The sequence below is a fragment of the Eubalaena glacialis genome, chromosome 2 (genome assembly GCF_028564815.1).
Source record: "Eubalaena glacialis isolate mEubGla1 chromosome 2, mEubGla1.1.hap2.+ XY, whole genome shotgun sequence".
Taxonomy (NCBI): Eukaryota; Metazoa; Chordata; class Mammalia; order Artiodactyla; family Balaenidae; genus Eubalaena; species Eubalaena glacialis.
Window position 1 is genome coordinate 183,983,230 of NC_083717.1, and position 22,512 is coordinate 184,005,741.

The 22,512-nt window shown below is 42.7% G+C and overlaps 1 protein-coding gene across 1 annotated transcript in view; it reads right to left on the minus strand.

The window, feature by feature from the left end:
* Window positions 1-4,988, minus strand: part of LGMN (legumain) — a 36,032-nt gene extending 31,044 nt beyond the window's left edge. Inside the window, exon 1 of the mRNA XM_061181197.1 lies at window positions 4,859-4,988. The gene's annotated coding sequence lies outside the window, so the exon portion shown is untranslated. The remainder of the gene's footprint in view (window positions 1-4,858) is intronic.
* Between the last annotated feature and the right edge of the window lie 17,524 nt (window positions 4,989-22,512).

Here is a 22,512-nt window from a genome sequence, read left to right on the forward strand (position 1 = left end):
TACAGGGCTACATGAGGTCAGTGATTCAATTGAAGGACTCCACTTGACTTCAGGAAGTGTACCATCAAGTGGGGTTTATCCATTTGGGAGGTTTGGGACAGAATGCCCATTCTAGATCAACTGTTACCAGCAATGCAAGTAATAGGCTACCGTTAGAGGACCATCTAAATAGCAGAATCAAGTTCAACTCCATGTCTGACACCAAAGCCCACACCTTAACCACCATGATGACCTCCCACCATCAGTCCTGTACTTGCTACTTGCAAGAGACAGCGAACCATCAAAGCCAGGAGAAGCAGCTGGGCAGACAATGTTATCTGTGAAGAGCCTTCCAAACCTACAGGTTTTTGATCCTGCTATCTGTTCCCTGGGGGCTTACAACAAAATCATCATGCAAGTGGTCCCTGGCGGACAATATGCAAGAGAGACAAGGACAGATGACAAGGACCCCTCCTTCACCAAACTTAAGTCAAGCTCCTCTGAGCCCTCTTCCTGACTAGACCTTGGCCTGCTGAGCCCAGGTTTAGCAAGAATCCTGCAAGAATCTCCCATCTTTGACATCTAATCAAGCTCCTCTTAGTAATTTTTCAGCCACTGACCCTCCCACTCTGCCTATTGGTGATAAGTCTCAGCTGTCCTTGATGTATTTGGAGTTGAACTCAGTTCTATACTGAAGTCTCTCTCTTCTAATGCAACAGCTGGAATAAAACCCATCTTGCCATTTTTTAACAAATGTCAGCTGCAATTACTCTTTAAAATCGGACAGGTAGTTACTAAGTCAAGGGAGACCCTCTCTGGGCCTTAATTGTCCATATGTGAACTGAGACGGTAGAACTAAACTATTAAGGGCCCATTCAGTTCTCAAATCCTTTGATTTCCTGTTTCAAGAGTGAAATAAAAAAAAAAATAATAATCCAAATAGGTCTCATCTCAAATAAACAAAATACGGATTTTGTTCAAGTTAGTTAATCAAACTTTTTTCCATAGGGAAAATTTCTGATTCAGTGGCAAAGCAGATTCTAGTTTAGAGCGTGTCCTTCAAGGTTATCTAATTCTGATTCTATGGAAATTTTTTTCACAACTCTGTAAACCATGGATACTAGCAATGCTAGTAATTCATGTCTAAAGACATGCAAATGAATTCTATCAAGTGAAGGTTCAAGTGACTCCCCTAGTGAAAGAAAGAAGCCAGGCTTCACAATGCACATTTCAGTATTTCTAATCTACAAATGTACTTTGGAATCTCCTTTGAACTGGTTGTAATACCTCACTGAATCTCTTCATTAATAAGTTAAATAGGGCTTCCCTGGTGGCGCAGTGGTTGAGAATCTGCCTGCCAATGCAGGGGACACGGGTTCGAGCCCTGGTCTGGGAAGATCCCACATGCCACGGAGCAACTGGGCCCGTGAGCCACAATTACTGAGCCTGCGCGTCTGGAGCCTGTGCTCCGCAACAAGAGAGGCCGCGATAGTGAAGAGGCCCGCGCACCGCGATGAAGAGTGGCCCCCGCTTGTCACAACTAGAGAAAGCCCTCGCACAGAAACGAAGACCCAACACAGCCATAAATAAATAAAAAAGAAAAAGAAAAATAAAAAAAGAAAAAATATTTTAAAAATAAGTTAAATACAATCTTTAACACTTGTTCATTTTTATATCTGTATAGAATTATGACTTTACTTTTTAAAAATTATCTTTTAACATTACAAAAGGTACTAGCAGCTATATCATATTTCAAAATAGATATAGTCAAGAAAGCATTATTTATTATTTATTTATTTTTATTTTTTACATCAAGGATTTTTTTTTTGACATCTTTTTTGGAGTATAATTGCTTTACAATGTTGTGTTAGTTTCTGCTGTATAACAAAGTGAATCAGCTATCCGTATACATATATCCCCATATGCCCTCCATCTTGCTTCTCCCTCCCACCCTCCCTATCCCACCCCTCTAGGTGGTCACAAAGCACGGAGCTGATCTCCCTGTGCTATGCCACTGCTTCCCACTAGCTATCTATTTTACATTTGGTAGTGTATATATGTCAATGCCACTCTCTCACTTCATCCCAGCTTACCCTTCCCCCTCCCTACATTTTTTAAATCTACTAATGATTAGAATTAGGAATCTAGCAAAGTAAAATTTGACCAATGGTTAATGGTTTTTCCACAGTTTTATTTTCACTGCTTTTATTGGCACTTGAATTCCTTTTTTTGAATTTCTTCCAAATTACTATATTTTGAAACCTGGGATTAATAATAGTTTGTAGTCTTTTCCCAAAATCAATGAACATGACTTTTATAGCTAGATGTTAAGTTCAATTTTGCTATTATATTTTACAAAATTGAAGGATACACATTAAACTACAGAAATGTACAAAGTATAACATAAAATACCTGTTACCATCATCCAGATCATCAACTGTTAATATTCTGTAAATCCGTTAACCGTCTTTCCCCATAAACAAAACATTACAGAAAAAATAGTCCCCCATGTCCTGTCCCATTCTCCCCATACCACAAGGTAACCACTATCGTAAGTTATTTCGTTCCAATCAATTTATTATACTTTAAAAAATATATATCCACTTTATAAACATTCCCCTACTAACAGACATTTAGGCTGTTTCAATTTTTTTACTATTACAAACAATGTTGCAAAAACATTCTTATACTCATCTCCTTGTATACAAATGTCTCTTTCTCTAAGGTACTTTAGGAGTAGAACCACTGAGTCTTAAGATATACCTATTTCGGGGCTTCCCTGGTGGCGCAGTGGTTAAGAATCCACCTGCCAATGCAGGGGACACAAGTTCGAGCCCTGGTCTGGGAAGATCCCACACGCCGCGGAGCAACTAAGCTCGTGCACCACAACTACTGAGCCTGCGCTCTAGAGCCCGTGAGCCACAACTATCGAGCCTGCGTGCTGCAACTACTGAAGCCTGCGCACCTAGAGCCCATGCTCCACACAAGAGAAGCCACCGCAATGAGAAGCCCGCTCACCGCAACGAAGAGTAGCCCCCGCTCGCCGCAACTAGAGAAAGCCCGCGTGCAGCAACGAAAACCCAACGCAGCCAAAAATAAAATTTAAAAAAAAAAAAAAGATATACCTATTTTGCTAGCAGCTGTACTGTTCTAAGATACTCTTCCAAATTTCTATCATCTCTTGAGAGTATCAAACTTCATAATTCCTAATCTGATAGATATAAAGTGATCTAATTATGGGGTTTAATTTGTGTCTCCTGGATTACAGGAAAATTCAAGTCTTATATGTTTAACCATTCAGATTTCAACATCCTCGACATATGTGATAATTTCCCCATCCTAAACTGGGATTCGAATTTTGGTCTACAAAGCAACGTCTGCAGTTTAAGGGGAAAAAAAAATGCTGGTAATTTCCTTAAAAGATAGTCATAGGTGGAAAACTCAAGAGACAGCATTCACTTCAGTATATTTTTACTGAACAATACTGGGTACGGTGTTCACCTCCTTAACAGTTCACAACCCTTTTCTCATCTTCTCTCCCTTCCCACTGCAACTGTCTTTAAAACCCTCAGCAATTCTCCTGGGAATTGCTGCAATGAGCTCCCTGGTGTGGCCTCTCTCCAACACTTTTCCACATTAGAGAGTATCTAAGATACACATCTACTAAATTCGGCTTCCGGGGCTTTCAGGACAAAATCCAAATCTCTTACAGCAGCACAGGAGGTCCTGTAAGATGTGCCTCTCTGTTCTCCACTATCCACATGAAATCCCTTGCTCCAACCAGGCTCCGGGACTCCAGGTCCAAAATTGGTGCTCTTTCCCTGCCTTCATCATGCTGTTTTCCAGGCGAAAAGCTCTCCTCCTTCATCTCATCAGCTCCTGCCCGTCTCTCAAACTCCATTCAATCATTCCCTTCTCTGCAAAGTTCTATCTCTTCCCACAAGTCAGGGTTAGATGCTGCCCCTGGAACACTGGAATGGTTCATGGTAGACTGCCTCTCCCCTTTACGAAATAATCCCTGCGCAAAAAGCTTAGTAAGGCTCAATATATGTTTGCTAACTAATGCAGCCCTGGAGTAAAGAAAGCGGGGCTACTCCACTCACTAGATACCACAGGGCAACTCTCAAATCCTGGGCATTTATTTTCACCTCTCAAACGAAGCACATGACGCAAAGTTCCTTCTCCCAGCCCCCAGATTCTGCAATTCTTGGCACTGAATAACACATGTGGGTATAACCTCAACTCTAATAGTTAGGAGCAGGGGACCAAATCCAGATAACCTTCACTTCCATGGTTGATGTGAATCATCCTGTAACTCCCACCAGCTCAAGCCTCTGAGAAGTAGAGCTTTCCTGATTTCTCAGAAGGGATGTTTTTATACGTTTGGGTATATTAGTTGTGGTGGTTAACATAACCCCTTCCCCCTTGGACTACTGAGAACTAACTGGAAACAGGTGCAATCCTCTGCATGACAAGCCTCAACAGCTTGACCTGTTTCTAGACTGTGAATTTGGGAACCAGGCCCCAGACACCTCCCGGCACTCTCTGGCTATGAGACCTTAGTAAATGTGCTCTCGTCTTGGGTCTGTTTCTCTGTGAGCTCGGAGGAGCCTGGGTTTCCAGCCAGAGCACGCGCAACAGAAGGAGTCCCACCCTGCCAACCAACAACCCCACAGCACGGCAGGCTGAGAGGTCGCAGGGTTTCCCTCGGGATTCATCGTTTGCCGAAACTCCCTTTCGCTGGGTGAGAAATGGATTACTCAGAAAAGGCCGGGGAAACTGAAAATCCCCGCCTTGAAGCCAAGAGCTGCGGCAGATGGGCGACCCTATTCCGGGCTTTGGGACCCGGCCCCAGTCCCCTGCCAGGAATCACGGTTACCTGCGGTGGGACCGTGGGAACTCCTCGCGACGCGCCGCCTCCAACCAGCCACCTTCCGACGACCGCCCTGCAGTGATTGCAGAACAGCGTCCTCGCTCTCCGCTTTGAGAGTCTGCTGCGCCGTGGTGCTTGGCGGAGCTTCGGGGCGGGGCGTCTTCGAAAGCCAATGGGAGGCGGGAAAGAGGCCGTAGAGTCGCAGGGACTACGAGTCCCAGCGTGCACTCGCCGGGCCTTCTGAGCTCTGAGGCTAAAGAAACCCAGGGAGGTGGGTACGCAGTGAGCTAGGGCTGGGTGGGTGGGGACGGGGGTCCTGGAGTGCGTGGGAACAGGGAGCTCAGTGATTCCACCCAAGGATCAAAGCCAGCGCGCGGAGCACTTTAACCCTCAGTTTCCAAACTTGTGCACATATTGGAACCACCTAGAGTAGCTTCAGAGACACTGATGCCTCCGTCTCACCCTAGAGACTGTGAGTTCATTGGTCTGCGTGTGGCCTGGGTTTTGGAATCTTTAAAGAGCCCCAGGAGGTTCGATATGCAGATCCGTTTCATGCTCGTAACAACCCTAGGAGAGGGAGGAACTATTAGCGTACACATAGGGCAACGGAGGGAAGTTTTGTCAGGGAGGTTAATTTTCTGAAGGTCACACACCTGTGAAGTGGCAGAGCCAGAATTCGGAGCCAGGCAGTCTAGTTGCAGAATCCCGTGCTTTTTTTTTTTTTTTTTTTTTTTTTTTTTTATTTATGGCTGCTTTGGGTCTTCATTGCTGCCCGCGGGCCTTCTCTAGTTGCGGCGAGCGGGAGCTATTCTTCATTGCGGTGCGCGGGCTTCTCATTGCGGTGGCTTCTCTTGTTGCAGAGCACAGGCTCTGGGCACGTGGGCTTCAGTAGTTGTGGCACACGGGCTCAGTAGTTGCGGCTCGCGGGCTCTAGAGCGCAGGCTCAGTAGTTGTGGCGCACGGGCTTAGTTGCTCCACGGCATGTGGGATCTTCCCAGACCAGGGCTCGAACCCGTGTCCCCTGCATTGGTAGGCAGATTCTTAACCACTGCGCCACCAGGGAAGTCCCCAGAATCCCGTGCTTTTAATCCATATGCAATGCTACGTCTCAGACGGTTGGTATTATCTCACAGGGAGAGAAAAATGAAATATTATACATACAAAGTGCCATGTTGTGGAGCACAGAAAGTTGAGTTGAATTATTGTGAGGGAATAAGTCCAGTTTTGCCCAAGGACATCAAGACGTCAAGTGCAAGATATAGGACTACATTCATGGGTTGTCTTTTTTTTTTTTTTGGCGGGACAGCCTATGGGATCTTAGTTCCCTGACTAGGGATTGAACCCAGGCCCTTGGTAGTGAAAGCGCAGAGGCGTAACCACTGTACCGCCAGGGAATTCCCTGATCTTCTTTTATAATCCTCTTTTACAGTAAATCATGGGTCAGCATACTACCCTGGGCCTACTGCCTATTTTGTGAATAAAAGTCTATAAGAGCACAGCCTCGGTAATTCCCTGGCAGTCCAGTGGTTAGGACTCCACGCTTTCACTGCTGGGGCCGGGTTCGATCCCTGGTCAGGGAACTAAGATCCCACAAGCCGCAGGTGCCGCCAAAAAAAAAAAAGAACACAGCCACACCCATTGGTTTAGGTATGGCTGTTTTGGGGAACAAGGCAGAGATGAGTATTTATAGGAGAGACTATATGGCCCACAAAAGAATATATATACTGTCTGACCATTTACAGAAAAAGCTTACCCACCCTGAGTTAAGCAGCTGGCCCAAGATCACAGCTCCGAAGTGAACATGGGCTTCAAGCTCAGGTCTATCCTAGCCCAAGGTCAATTCTCATGACCACTATGCTTTCACAGTCTTCCTCAATGGGGAGCATTAACATTATATGCCAGGTGTAACTGAACATGGAGAGAATTAGGATTCTGTCCCTTACCCTTGAAAACTTACTGTCTAGTAAGAGAGGCAGAGTGTCCTTAACCACTCCCTCAATTCACCCAGAATAAATGGTGACCTCTGGCAGGTGAGGCTTTCACAATTGAAATGGAATAAAAATAGTGGCCTGGTGCCAGGCATGTTTAGGCAAACAAAGGGCCGGGGGGTAGCCCCCTCAGTCTCCCTCAGCAACATTGTGGGCTGAGAGCTCAGAGTTGGGACAAGAGAAGGTGGCTGAAAGTTGAGGACCATGGGTGGGGGGTGGGGGGGGTGGCTGGGGGTTGCCATGGTGATGGTCAGGTAAGCCTCAGAAGAGGCTGTAAGGTGTCTAACCTAGGCCAGCCACGGGGAGGAGGCTGAGATGCGAGAGGCCTGGAATGGGAACTTGTAGGTGGTGGGCTCTGCCATCAAGCTACCTGAATCCAAATCCCAGTTTTACTATTTACAAGCTGTGTGACCTGAGCAAGTCGCTTAGCTTCTCAGTGCCTAGGTTTCCTCAACTGTTGAATGGCAAAAACGGCACCTACTTCATAAGGTCTCTCTGAGGATTAAATTTGTTAGCACAGTACTTAGCACCAAGTAAGTGCCCTATAAATATTAGCTACTCCCTGTGTTAATAGGATCTTTGGTTGCTGGGCTATAAATTAAAAATCCCAATTAGGAAAAGAAGATGGGGATCTGACTTTGGGCACTGCCTGGGCTCCTGGTACCCACTCATGGGATGGCAGCAAGGTATGTGCTAATAGGAAGCACCAGGAGCAGAGAAGTTGGCACCAAAACAGCACACAGGTGGCAGGAAGGTGGCAGGTTCCCCATGGACATACAGGCATGGGGACCTCCCCATCAAATGCCCCTGGCAGAATTCTCACCAGAAAAGCCACAGTCTCGGACTCTTGCCACCATTCCATGCAATCAGAGGTTAATGAGGCTCAGCTGGATATGGATGTGGCCAATAACTCTCACCAGAGATAAGAGCCCTGAGGAGCCATGTCAGATTCAGACCCTTTTCTTATCTAATGGTGGGAGATTAAGTGAGAGAGTAAGATTATAAAGCAACAAGAGTTGGGGAGAGTGTGAAAGAAATTGGTTAGGTTTAGAGTGGGTTTCTCAACACTTCTCAGCACTACTACATTTGGGGCCCAGTAATTCTTTGTTGGTGGGAAGGTGGGGGCCTGTCCTGCACATTTTAGGATGTTTAACAGCATCCCTAGCCGCTACCTATCTGATGCTAGTAGCACCCCTCTCCCAAGTTATGGCAGCCAAAAATGTCTCCAGACTTTGCCAAAAGTTCCCCCCATGTTGAGAACCTCTGGTTTAGAGAGAGAGAGAGCGCTGAATATATCATTCATTCATTCATTCATTCACTCCATTTGATGTGATTGTTAAAAGCCTAGACTGTGGATCCAGACCACCTGAGTTTCAATTCCATCTCTGCCACACTTCCTGGTTGTGTGACCCTGGGCAATCATTTCACTTGTCTGTGCTTCATAGGGTTGTTATAAAGACCAAATAAAATGATACATGTAATGAAAAAACTTAGTTCAGTGTCCAGCCAAGTGTCAGCTATTCACTGAGTGCCTGATAAGTGATGGACCCTAGCCTCAGCCCTGAGGGTCCCTACAGTCAATTCCTCACACCGCAGACAGACTGATCTTATTCTTAAACTTAAATATTTCAATGGAAGTATAATGTGCATAGAGGAAAATGCACAAATTATAAATGTACAGCTCAATACACTTTCACAAAGCAAACACGTCCAGGTAACGAGCACCCAGATGAAAAACTGAGCCTGGCCAGCACCCCAGAAGCCTCCCTTGGGCCTTCTTCAGATTATCTTTTTTTTTTTTTTAATGTTCCATACCCTCCCTTCCCCTGAGCATTTAACTGCACTGTTCCCTGCAGCTCCCAACTCCCTTTGTTTTTATTCTGACCAAGTACTACTTATTCTTTTTTTTTCCTTTTTCTTTTTTTATTGTAGTAAAACATATATAACATAAAATTTGCCATTTTAACCATTTTTATATGTGCAGTTCAATAGCATTAATTACATTCACATTGCTGGACAACCATCACTACTCTCTATTTCTGAAACTTTTCATCATGATTTCCAGCTCAAAAACCATCCCATCCTTCCAGAATAAAATTCTGCCTGGCTCACATCACCTGCCTAACCCCATGACCTCATTTCCTGCCACATGACTCACTCCACTCCAGCCTGATGGCTTTCTTGCCTTTGTGTATGTAGCTCCCTCTTCCTGGAATGCCCTTCCCCTTCCAGGCACATAACTAGCTCCTGCCCAAATGGCACCACCTCCTCAGAGAGGCTGCCTGGGCCAGCTGACCTAAAATAGCACACAAACCTCTAGCCTTTCTAGCTAGCTTTTTACCTAGCTTTATGATCATTCTCTAGCATTTTACCTAGCTTTAGGATCCCACTTTATTTTTTGTTAGTTCATTTCCTGGGGCTCCACTAAAAGTTAAACTGCTTGAGAGCAAGACCCAGTCTATCTTATTTATTTCTATATTCACAGTGCCTAAAAGTGTAGCTGTCATATAGTAGGTGCTCATTAAGTAAGTATCAATTGAATTAAATGGCATGATACAGGTAAGTGTGGTTTGCTGTGCTCCTGTACTCAGGGGGGGCACCATCTCTTCTTGGTTGTTATTTTTAAGGATTTCCAGTCAATCAATAAGCATTTATTTACCTCTGTGGTAGGCAGTAGTCTAAGAATGACCCCCATAACCCTCACTCATGAATAATCTGCTCCTATTTCAGTATGGGTGAAACCTCTGAAGATGGTGAGATATCATTCCTGTGATTATGTTATATGGCAAAAGGGAGATTATCTGGGCAGGTGAGCCTACTCTAATTGTATGAGCCCTTTAAAAGCAGAATTTTCTCTGGCTAGTGCTAGAGAGAGTCATTGCTGGTTTGAAGATAGAGGGGCCACAGACATGCAGGCAGCTTAAGGAGCTAAGAGAGGACTCCAGCTGACAGCCAGCAAAGAAATGGGGACATCAGTCCTACAAACTCAAGGAATATAATTCTGCCAACCAGCTGAATAAGCTTGGAAGTGGATTCTTCCCCAGGGCATCCAGGTAGACACCCAGACTGGCCAACACCTGGATTTCAGCCTGTGAGACCCTAAGTGGAGAACCAAATTGAGTTCACCTCTGATGGCCACGAGGCTACATAAGTCTACCCTGTCTCTGGACACCATTTGGAAAAGAGGAGAGAACAGAAAGTATATTAGTTAGAATGCAGAGTCAGCTGCTATGACAAAAACCAAAGTGACAGTGACACAAACAAGATGGGTTTCTCTCTTGTGAAACACTTCAAGTGTTAGCAGTCCAGGGCTGATAGAGAAGCTCCCTGGTGTTGGGGACCCAGATTCCTTCTGTCTTGAGCTCTCCCATTCCTAGATCGTTGGCTTTATCTGGTCCAAGATGGCTCCACACCATGTCACATTCCAGGCAGCCAGCTGGAAAATGTACATGTATATTACATCCTGCTGGCCAGAACTGAGACACATAGCCATACCTGGCTTCAAGGGAGGCTCGGAAATGCGGTCTTTAGTTGGGCAGCCATGGACCTGGCTAAAACTCAGGGGTTCTGTTATTAAAGGAAGCAAGAGAGAATGGGTATTTGGGGATATCCAGCCATTTCTGCCACCAAGAAGACAGCCTGAAAGACTAATCAGTTTTCCCCCAAAATCTGAAGGAAAGTGATTTAAACCAGAAGAATCTGAGAAGCCTCTCATTGGCAACTTTAAGCCATCTTCCTTCCCCTGCCCTTTTAGCCTGCAAGATCCAGTTGAAGGAAGTAGAGGAACACAATATTTTCTGCACATCTGAGGGGCCTGTGTAAATGTTTAACCTACGAAGAAAGAAAACAGAGCTAGGTAAGCTTTGTAGTCCAGCTCTGTTCCAGAGCAGCCAAGCAGGCCTGCACTTCACCCTCAGGAGAGGGAGAAGGGAGTTCCATTGCCAACAAGCACGGGCACCGCAAAGCAGATCTAGCGCGGGGAGCATGAGCCTTCTGCAGAGGTTCCGTGAGCGCTCAGTAAATTCCAGGTGACGACAGAAGAGGAAGAGGTTGTAGGGTAATCAGAGACAGGCCTGAAGTCAAGGACCTCAGGAGCCCAATTTTAAAATGTCTTTTTTCCCTTTAGTATTAAAGCTGTCATGTTTTTTAAAGCTCACTCAGGACCTGTTAGCAGAGTATTATTTTATCATTTAGTCCTCTTTAAAGGATTAATTAACCAATAAAGTCTATGAAGTAGGGACTATTACTATTCCCATTTTACAGATGAAAAAGTGAAGGCTCAGAGAAATTAAATAAATGGCCCAAAGTCTGTAACGGAGGTTAGCCTGGAGAGCAGGGGTCAGGAATCAAGCTGGACGGGGGCTTTTCTCCTCCAAGGATACTGTCAAGGTTGTCTTCATTACCTAGTGGGGTATGCTTTTCAGAAGGACCAAGGTAGAAATTCTGACTGGTCTTAATACAGTTAGTTCTTGAAGGGGAGACACTGAATTGTATAAATGAACGTGTGTGTGTGTGTGTGTGTGTGTGTGTGTAAACACAAGTCTTATTGTGAAATCTGAAATCTGTGGCCCACCCAAGGGAAACCCACAGTTTTTCAGACTCATTTTTGGCTACATTGTATGTCACCACCACAGTCCTTTCTTCTTTTACTTCCACTTTTTTTCCTCCAGTCACTCTTTCAATGTAAAAACATGTGCTTGGGAGGAAAAGTCTTGGTTTTGGCTTGGAGTCAGGCTCAGGTGCAATGCTATGTGTCTCAGACCACCAAGGCAGAAAAAAATATTTAAAGTTCTTTTGTTTGTTTGCATCAGAGCAATACTGTGGACAATGAATCACCTGACCCTTTTAAGATGACCTTCCATGTAATATTTTGCAAAATAAATCAGGATATACTTGGAAGACAGGGACAGTCCATAGGAACTGTCATGGATCAGTTCCCTAGAAACAAAGCCTGAGAGGTGATCCTTGTGCAAGTGAGTTGTTGAGGGCATGTTCTCAGGAGAAACCTAGAGGGGAGTGGGGGAAAGGGACAGGGCAAAAGAAGGAACTCTGAAGAGATATGGATTCAGGAAGAAGTGGGTCTCAGCCTAATCCCACGAGGAGCTCTGAAGCACACCTTGTACCATAGAGGTTGTTCCACCCACCTTGGCCAGTCATTGGCCGTGAAGAGGAAGTATAACCTCCAGGGCATCTTCTGGTGGGGGACAGCTTCCCTTAGCCAAAGGCAGAGTGGGAACCAACCTAAGAAAGGTGCAGCGTGAGCTCTTAGCAGCCAACACCTGGTAGTTCGCTGGCCCAGTGAAGGGATCCTGGGCAGGGCACCAAGAGCATCCACTACACTGGAACCATCACAACTTAAGCGTGACACTAAAGTCGAGTATATATGATAGTTCTTGGTGTGCTATTCTGGTTACTTATTTATTTTGGTTAATTTTAATACACTTTATTTTTTAGAGTAGTGTTAGGTTCACAGCAAAATTGAGCAGAAAGTACAGAGAATTCCATATACCGCCCCACCCCCGTACCCGATATACACACAGCCTCCCAAACAATCAACATCTTGCACCAGAGTAATGCTTTTATGACAACCAATGAATCTACACTGACACGTCATTATCACCCAAAATCCCTAATTTACATTAGGGTTCACTCTTGGTGTTGTATAGTCTATGGATTTTGACAAATGTATGATGATATTGATCCACCATTACAGTATCATACAGAATAGTTTCACTGCCCTAAAAATCTTCCGTGCTCTGCCTGTTCATCCCTCCCTCCCCCAAACCCCTGGCAACCACTGATCTTTTAACTGTCTCCATAGATTTTTCTTCTCTAGAATGTCACGTATTTGGAATCCTACAGTATGTAGCCTTCTCACATTGGTTTCTTTCACTTAGTAATATGCATTTAAGTTTTTTCCATATCTTTTCATGGCTTGAGAGTTCATTTCTTCTTAGCACTGAATAATATTCCATTGTCTGGATGTACCACAGTTTATTTATCTGTTCATCTACTGAAGGACATTTTAGTTGTTTCCAAGTTTTGGTAATTATGAATAAAGCTGCTGTAGACATCCATGTGCAGATTTTGTGTGGACATGAGTTTTCACTCACTTGGAGAAATACCAAGGAGCACAACTGCAGCATCACATGGAAAGTGTATGTTTAGTTCTATAAAAAAATGCCAAACTGTCTTCCAAAGTGGCTATACCTGTACCATTTTGCATTCTCCCCAGCAATGAACAAGAGTTCTTATTCTACATTCTCACCAGCATTTGGTGTCTTCAATGTTTGGGATGTTGGCCATCTAATAGGTGAGTAGTGGTATCTCATCGTTGTTTTAATTTGCTATTCCCTAATAGCATACGAGCATTTCTATATCTTCTTTGGTGAGGTGTCTGTTCAGGTCTTTTGCCCATTTTAAAATTGGGTTGTTAATTTTCTCATTGTTGAGCTTTAAGAGTTTTATATATATATATATATATATATATATATATATATATATATATATATATATATGTATTTTGGATAATAGTCCTTTATCAGATATGTCTTTTGCAAATATTTTCTCCCAGCAAGGGACCGGGATAGAATGGGGAGTGACTCCTAACAGGTACAGAGTTTTCTCTTTGGGGTGGTGAAAATGTTCTTAAATTAGATATTGGTGATGGGTGCAGAACAGTGAATATATTAAAAACCACTGAGGGAATTCCCTAGTGGTCCAGTGGTTAGGATTCTGCGCTTCCACTGCAGGGGGCACGGGTTCCATCCCTGGTTGGGGAACTAAGATCCTGCAGGCCGCGTGGTGCGACCAAAAAAAAGAAAAAAGATATCTAATTTTGCAAATTCCCTGGTGGTCCAGTGGTTAGGACTCCGCACTTTCACTGCTGAGGGCGTGGGTTTGATCCCTGGTCGGGGAACTAGGATCCTGCAAGCCATGCAGCGTGGTCAAAAAAAACTACAAAAAAACCCCACTGAATTGTACACTTTAAAACAGTGAATTTTATAGTATGTGAATTATATCACAATAAAGTTTTTTTTTTAAAATAAGATATGTGAGGTACATCCTTAACTTTTTTTTTTAAAATTATTTATTTATTTATTTATGGCTGTGTTGGGTCTTCGTTTCTGTGCGAGGGCTTTCTCTAGTTGCGGCAAGTGGGGGCCACTCTTCATCGCGGTGCGCGGGCCTCTCACTATCGCGGCTTCTCTTGTTGCGGAGCACAGGCTCAGCAATCGTGGCCCACGGGCCTAGTTGCTCCGCGGCATGTGGGATCTTCCCAGACCAGGGCCGAACCCGTGTCCCCTGCATTGGCAGGCAGACTCTCAACCACTGCGCCACCAGGGAAGCCCAATCACAATAAAGTTTTTAAAAATTTGTGCTTTAGAGCTAAGAGGTATAAAAATTTTAATTGAATATTTTTATAGACATTTTTCATAAAAAATTGGGTTTCAGGTCAGAACATGACTTCCATATTTACATAATTTTAGTATCACTCTCCCTCTTTCTAAACTTTTTTAAAATTGAAGTATAGTTGCTGTACAATATTATATAAATTACAGGTGTACAGTATAGTGATTCACAATTTTTAAAGGTTATACTCCATTTATAGTTATTATAAAATATTGGCTATATACCCTGTGTTGTACAGTAGATCCTTGTAGCTTATTTCATACAAAATAGTTTTTACCTTTTAATCCCCTTCCCTTATATTGCCCCTCCCACCTTCCCTCTCTCCACTGGTAACCACTAGTTTGTTCTCTATATCTGTGAGTCTGTTTCTTTTTTGTTATATTCACTAGTTTATTGTGTTTTTTAGATTCCACATATAAATGATATCATACAGTATTTGTCTTTCTCTGTCTGACTTATTTCACTTAGCATGATACCCTCCAAGTCCATCCATGTTATTGCAAATGGCAAAATTTCATTCTTTTTTATGGCTGAGTAGTATTCCATTGTGTGAGAGAGAGAGAGTGTGTGTGTGTGTGTGTGTGTGTGTGTGTGTGTACCACGTCTTCTTTATCCATTCATCTGTTGATGGACACTTTGGTTGCTTTCTTAACACTCTCCCTTTTAATTTACACTCTCTGTATTTTATGCATCCTTGAAAGCTGCCTTCAATCCTTTCTGGAATTAAAACTAGATGTAAATAAATAAAGACAGAATGCCTGGGACTTCCCTGGTGGTCCAGTGGTTAAGAATCTGCACTTCCACTGCAGGGGGCATAGGTTCAATCCCTGGTCAGGGAACTAAGATCCTTCATGCTATGCAGTGCAACAAAAAAAAAAAAAAAAAAAAAAAAAAAAAAAAAATTAATAAAACCAAAAAAACAAGAAAAAAGACAGAATGCCTGATTCATCTTTGGGGGTCTGGAAATTTTCACAGGTGCCTTTGCAGTATATTTTCAGCAGCAAGAGCGAAACTGAGAGTGTGGTGCTGAGGTCCAGCCCCAGGGGTCACATGTTCGTGTAAGTTAAGTCACATGTTCATTCTGCGGAGTCTTGGGGAAGTACACGTAGTTAACAACACAAATGGTCAACATCTCCTTTGGCCAGTAAGCCCTTCTTAGTCATCTGACAGATGCACTTCACTGCCTTTGACTGTCATGTGACAGTGTGGGCTGGCCTGGGTCAGGTGACTTATCCAGATTAACTGAGCTCAGTAGAGCCAGGCATTTCCCCTAAAACTGTGTCCTGGGTGAAACCTCTTAACATTTTGACCTGCCTAGAATGTCATACCTTAGTGTACACTGAGAGGCAAATAGAACAATTCTTAGCTTCCTGGAATCAGAAGGTGCCTTGGAGGAGGCAGTGAGAGTGGAAAGAAAATGAACTATCCAGAGACTGGCTAGGCAACCTTAGATGAATGGCTCCACTGCCATGGGCCTCCAGCCCTTTCTCATCTTGAAGATGAGAGGGTTGAACTCAGTGATCCCTAAGACCTCTTTCAGCTCTACAGATTAGCTGGTGTAGGGCTTCCAAACTCTTGGATTTCACAGATCATTACAGTTCCCACAAACCTTCCAGAAATGACACAGGGTGTTTACTTTTTACTTTCCAAGGAAGGACAATAAAAAACCAACTACTATTACTGCCATTTTCTATCACATCACTTCTAGGAAGAAAGGATATATTAACTTTAAAAAACATGGGAAGGAAATAATCTCAGAACAAAAGACAGTCCTTGTTAAGAAAAGGGGTCGGCAACTTCAACATGTACACTCTATACTCATTCTGTCCTTCTCATTTTAACAAACAGCTTTATTGAGATATCTACATGTCATACAATTCATTCATTTTAAGTATGCAATTCAATAATTTACAGTAAATGTATAGAGTTGGGCAACCATTCCCACAATCTAATTTTAGAACATTTCCATCATTCCCAAAAGACCCCTTATGCCCATCTGCAGTCACTCTCTGTTCCCACCACCAGGTCCCAGTTACCACAAATCTACTTTCTGTCTCTATAGATTTGCCTTTTCTGAATATTTCATACAGTGGAATCATGCATTATGTGGCCTTCTGTGTCTGGCTTCTTTCATTTAGCATAATATTATAAAAGTCCATCCATGTGTGTATGTATGAGTACTCCATTGTTTTGTTTTGTTTTGTTTTGGCTCAGTAATATTTCATTGTAAGGATGTATACCACATTTTGTTTATCCATTTATCAGTTGATGGACATTTGGGTTGTTTTCACTTGTTAGCTATTGTAAACAATTCTGCTATGAACATTCGTATATGAGTTTTTGTGTGGATACATTTTCAATCCTCTTGGGTATATAGTGGGTTGGCCAAAAAGTTCGTTCGGTTAATAAAGTTCTTCGTGAAAATGAGGAAAGGGTCTTTTATTTTTACTTAAAACAGAACAAACTTTTTGGCTGACCCAATACCTACAAGCGGAATTACTGGGCCCCCTAAAGATGTCTATGTCCTAATCCCTGGAACCTGTGAACATGTTTCCTTACGTGGCAGAAGAAACTGCAGAGGTGATTAAGGATCTTGAGATGGGGAAATTATCTTGGATTATCAAAGCGGGCCCAATATAATCACAAGGGTAATTATAGAGAAAAGAGGGAGGCAAAAGAGAGTGTCAGAGTGGTGTAGCATAAGAAAGACTCAACTGGCCATTGCTAACTTTGAAGATGGAGGAGTCCATAACCCAAGAAATGCAGGCAGCCTCTGAAAAATCAAGGAAGCAGATTCCCCCCTAGAGCCTCCAGAAGGAATGTAGCCCTGCCAACACCTTGATTTTAGACTAGTGAGACCCGTTTTGGACTTCTGACCACCAGGACTATAAGAGAATACATTTATGTGGTTTTAAGCTACAAAGTTAGTGGTAATTTGTTACAGCAGCCATGGGAAACTAATACACTGGGTCATAAGCTAATCCTAGCTCTACTTTTACATCACTAACAGAACCATTTAGGGAGACATCAGTGGTTGGAATTAAGAGCACAATTTGTCAGATGTATGGGTTCAGATTCCAACTCTACTACTTACTGTATGTGATCTTGAGTAAGTTTTCTTAACTTTTCTGTTCCTCAGTTTCCCCATCTGTAAAATGGAGTTAATAATAATACCTTTCTTGCAGTCTGTTATGAGGATTGAATGAATAGGACTTAGTACAATACCTGACATATGGCATATACAGAATCATTTACTGTTATCATTATTCACATTGTCTTCACAGAACAAAGGAACAAAGGTGAAACCAAAAATTTCCTTAAACCTTTCAAAAAATATTTTCTTCCTCCCATCAACTCTATTAAAACCTCAAAATTCTTTAGACCAGGTTTCCCCTAGAGCGAAGATAAAAGTTTGAAGTCCCGTCTCTGGAGAATTATTTTTGAGAAGAAGGCTTGGCCCAGCCTCCTAGCTGAAGAAGACAGTGATGTTCTGCCAAAATGTTCTCGGCAGATCTGGTTCCCTCTACCACATCTTGCTCAGAAATCACTGCTTGGTCCAGGGACAACTAGCTGTTATGTGTTTTCATCCAGTCCCTCAAAACATGCTAAGCACTTTGCAAATGTTGGCTGAATACCAAATGAATGTGCGAGAGTTGACCAGGACAACATTGTGGTTCCTACTTCTGGTGACATTCTTTCTAGAGTAAATGAAGTCCCTTTCTGACTTTTGGATGTAGAATAACTTCGGAGATGATATAGCCCAGGACCCTGATTTTGCAATTAAAGAAACGGAGATGCTGAAGGAAACATGACAGCTAAGATCATACAACAAGTTAGCTGCAAAGCAGGACTCGAACAAGGCTCTTCTGGTTTCCAGCCCAGATGCCTCTCTAAGTGTTGCTACACATCAAAGAGTCTAAGATTTTGGGCTGAATCTGGGCTGATCTCTGGTCATGCCCTGAAAACCACTTGTTGAATCAAGTTCCTGGTATCATGTTGTCTCATTTTCTTATCCTTCCTTTCCCAAATAAAACTTCTTTTTCAATTTTAGTGTTCAGTAAATCAAAGAAATGCTATCAGTATTATTTCTTTTGCATCTTCTTTCTACAGCCTCAATGAGCATGAAAAGATATTGGCAAAATCCACTGTTATCTTTGGCTGATATCCCAGAACACATGACTTCCCCAAACTAGGGATGAATTGCATAGCGAGCCTGCCTTGTGACGTTTAGCAGAACACACAGATAGTAATTAACATGATTTCAAAAGTAAAAATAGTTAACCAAAGTTGAACAAAAGTAGACCTAAGTTCCTCTTTTTTCTTCTTTCTCTATAACAGAGCACTTGGTTAAAAGTGAGATGGCTGACTGAGGAAATAAAAAAATCAAAACGGGAAGCGGTAAATAGCTAACAAAGCTTTGTACTCAATAAAGGACTCCCAAACAACTTTATGCTTTCATAAATGAGTGAACAGACCCTGAATCTATGAAAAGTTATGCAGAGTGTATGAATAGATTCAACACTCATCTTCTTAGGGATCCTTTATGCTAATAAACTCCCAGGACTTCTTACCTTCCTTTATATCATTCAGAGAAGAACCTCTGATGTCTTCATACTATTCCTACCCCTGAACAAATGTCCTTTTGTTATCCCCTCCCAAAAAATTCTTTACCGAAGTCCTCTAAAAGATCTCTTTATTTCAAGCACTATGGCAGTATTTGGATCTTTGCCAAATTTTTTAATGTTTTATTTCTTTTTCTTATTTCATTACATTGACTGGGACTTTTAGTACAATGGTGAACAGCAGTGGCTATCCTGGCTTTTTAAAAAATAATTTACTTCGTTATTTTGAAATATTTCCAATGTAAGACAAGCCTATAGAATAACAAATGTCCATATACCCACATTCCAGCCTTATCAAGTGATAACATCATGTTATTTTGTTCTGACCCTGAAAAAACTTATGTCTGAAGGCCCCTCTGTCCCTGCTTCCTCAACCCAGAAGTAACTACTGTCATAACTTAATGTTTATTATTCCTGTAAATTTTTATACTCTTACTAGGCATGTATACATCCATAAAAAGTATATAGTAGGGGATATCTGTATATGTATGGCCGATTCATCTTGTTGTGTAGGGGAGGCTAACACAACATTGTAAAGCAACCATACTCCAATTAAAATTAATTTTAAAAAAAGAGTATATAGTACAATTAAAGGAATGGAGGAAACTTAAATGCATATTATTAAGAAAGAGGCCAAACTGAAAAGGCCACATACTATAGGATTCCAACTATATGATATTCTGGAAAAGACAAAGGTATGGAGACAATACAAAGATCAGTGGTTGCTAGGGACGGGGCAGGGAGAGATGAAAAGTCAGAGCATAGAGGATTTTTAAGGCAGTGAAAATACTCTATGATATTGTAATATGATGGCTATATGTCATTATGCTTTTGTCTGAACCCATAGACTATACAACACAAAAAGTGCACCTTATTGTAAATTATGGGCTTTTGGTGATTATGATATGTCAGTGTAGGTTCATCCTTGATAAAAAGTGTACTGTTCTGGTGAGTGATATTGATAATGGGGGAGGCTATACATGTGTGGGAGCAAGGGGTACACGGGAAATCTCTGTGCCTTCCTCTCAATGTTGTTGTAAACCTAAAACTGCTCTAAAAAAGGAGAAAAGTCTTTTTAAAAATTACATAGTATTGGGACTTCCCTGGTGGTCCAGTGGGTAAGTCTCCACGGTCCCAATGCAGGGGACCCGGGTTCGATCTCTGGTCAGGGAACTAGATCCCACATGCCCATCCCACAACTGAGAAGTCCACATGCTGCACTGAAGATCCCGCGTGCCACAACTAAGACCTGGCACAGCCTAAATAAATAAATATTTTTAAAAATTACGTAGTTATCATTTCACAGATTTAAAAGTTTTAAATAGATGTTATTATACCATATAAACATCCTTCAGCAACTTCTTTTTCTCACTCATATTTTTAAAATAAAAACAGGCAATTCTGATCAACTAGGCAAGTATGTATCAAACATTCCATGAGACACAGTGAAAACAGTGAAGAGCTCAAACTCTGCTCATGCTGGCTGAGCAGATTTCCTACCTCATATCATGTTGTCTTTTCTTGTTTTAATTTTTTATTATGGGAAATCTCAAATGTTTACTAGAGTAAACAGCACAGCATAGTGGACCTCCGTGTACCTACCTATCAGTTGTTGATCAACCGATGGTCAGTCTTGCTTGATTTGTATTGAATCCCACCAAATTCCCAAAATCCACATTATTTTATAGTAAATCCCAGACATTATATCTTATCTGTTGTAGTCAGCCCCCAAGATGACCCCCAGTGATCCTTACCTCTGGTTACTCACGCCCTTGTTTATTCCCCTCCTACACTGAATCCTGGATGGTCTGGGTAGCCTGTAAAATACAGTGAAAGTGTTGGTTTCTGATCTCTGAGTCTGAGTCATAAGGTATTGCAGTTTCCTCATTGGCCTCTTGGATTGCTCACTGTGGGGGACAAGGCTGGGTCTAGGACAGAGGTCCCCAACCTTTTTGACACCAGGTACCGGTTTCGTGGAAGAAAATTTTTCAAAGGAAAGGGCCGGGGGATGGTTCAGGCGGTAATGCAAGCGATGGGGAGTGGCAGATGAAGCTTCACTCGCTCTCCCCACTGCTCACCTCCTGCTGTGCGGCCCGGTTCCTAACAGGCTGTCGACCGGTACCAGTCCGTGGCCCGGGGATTGGGGACCCCTGGTCTAGGATGACATAAGCAAGGCACCTAGGATGCAAAATATAGGGAGGCATTTACTCTCAGGTGCCGACCCTACACTTGTACAACCCTGAGAGTGCGTGCCTCCTTAAATTTTGCCCTCTAAGTGACTCACTTCCCTCACTATGGTCCCAGCCCTGGTGGGGGAAGCAAGCTGCCATTCCATGAGGACACTAAAGCATCCTTATAGAGAGGCCCATGTGAAGAGAAACAGAGGCCACCCATCAATAGACAGCACTGACTTGCCAATCAGGTGAGAAGCAGATCCTTCAGTGCCAGTCAAGATTCCAGATGACTGCAGCTCATGGAAGACCCTCATAAGACAATTGGATCCAGAACTGCCCAGCCAACCTGCTCCCAAATCCCTGCCCACAAAACTGTGGGAGATAATATATAACACCATACTGTTTAAGCTACTAAGTTTTGGGATAATTTGTTATGCAGCAGTAGATAACTAACACAGAGACTGATACAAGGAAGTAGGTGCTGCCTTAACAAAAACCTAAAAATGTGGGATTGGCTTTGAGATCAGGCAAAGGGTGGAAACTGGATGTACCTTGAGGAGTGTTAATGAAAGCCTAAAGGGCCTCAAAGAGGCAGTTAGAAGTAGCTTAATGGCCCCCAGGGGGGCTGACCATGAAAGGTTAAAGGAAAATGAAGAAAATATCAAAAACTGGAAGCAAAGGAATTCTTGGTATTTAATGGCAGAAATTTTAGCCACATTGTAATCCATAGTAACATGGAAAGTAGACAATCTAATTAAGTGAGTGATCTAAGAAAATTTTTAAGCAGAGGGTTGAATATTCACCTGACTTCTTATTGTTGCCTATAGTAAAATACAAGAAGAAAGACATATGTTAAAGAAACAACTCTAAAACATAAATTTTTCAGGACTTGCCAGATTTGAAAATTCCCAGAATCTATAGATAGCAAACAATGCTAAAATTAATAAATGACTTCTGGGGAAAAAATCAGAACACAAGTTATAAAAACATGGTTTAAAGATGAAGCCAAGGGCTTCCCTGGTGGCACAGTGGTTAAGAATCCACCTGCCGATGCAGGGGACATGGATTCGAGCCCTGGTCTGGGAAGATCCACATGCTGCGAAGCAACTAAGCCCGTGTGCCACAACTACTGAGCCTGCGCTCTAGAGCCCACGAGCCACAACTACTGAGCCCACGTACCACAACTACTGAAGCCCATGTGCCTAGAGCCCGTGCTCTGCAACAAGAGAAGCCACCACAATGAGAAGCCCACGCACCGCAACAAAGAGTCACCCCCTGCTCGCCACAACTAGAGAAAGTCCACATGCAGCAACGAAGACCCAACACAGCCAAAAATAAATAAATAAAATAAATAAATTTTTTAAAAAAGATGAAGCCAAGGGTGGACTATAAAATCCTTTACTAACATGTTAGAAAGATCTAAGGCAGTGCCTCAAATAATGGTTCAAACAATAGGACTTCTA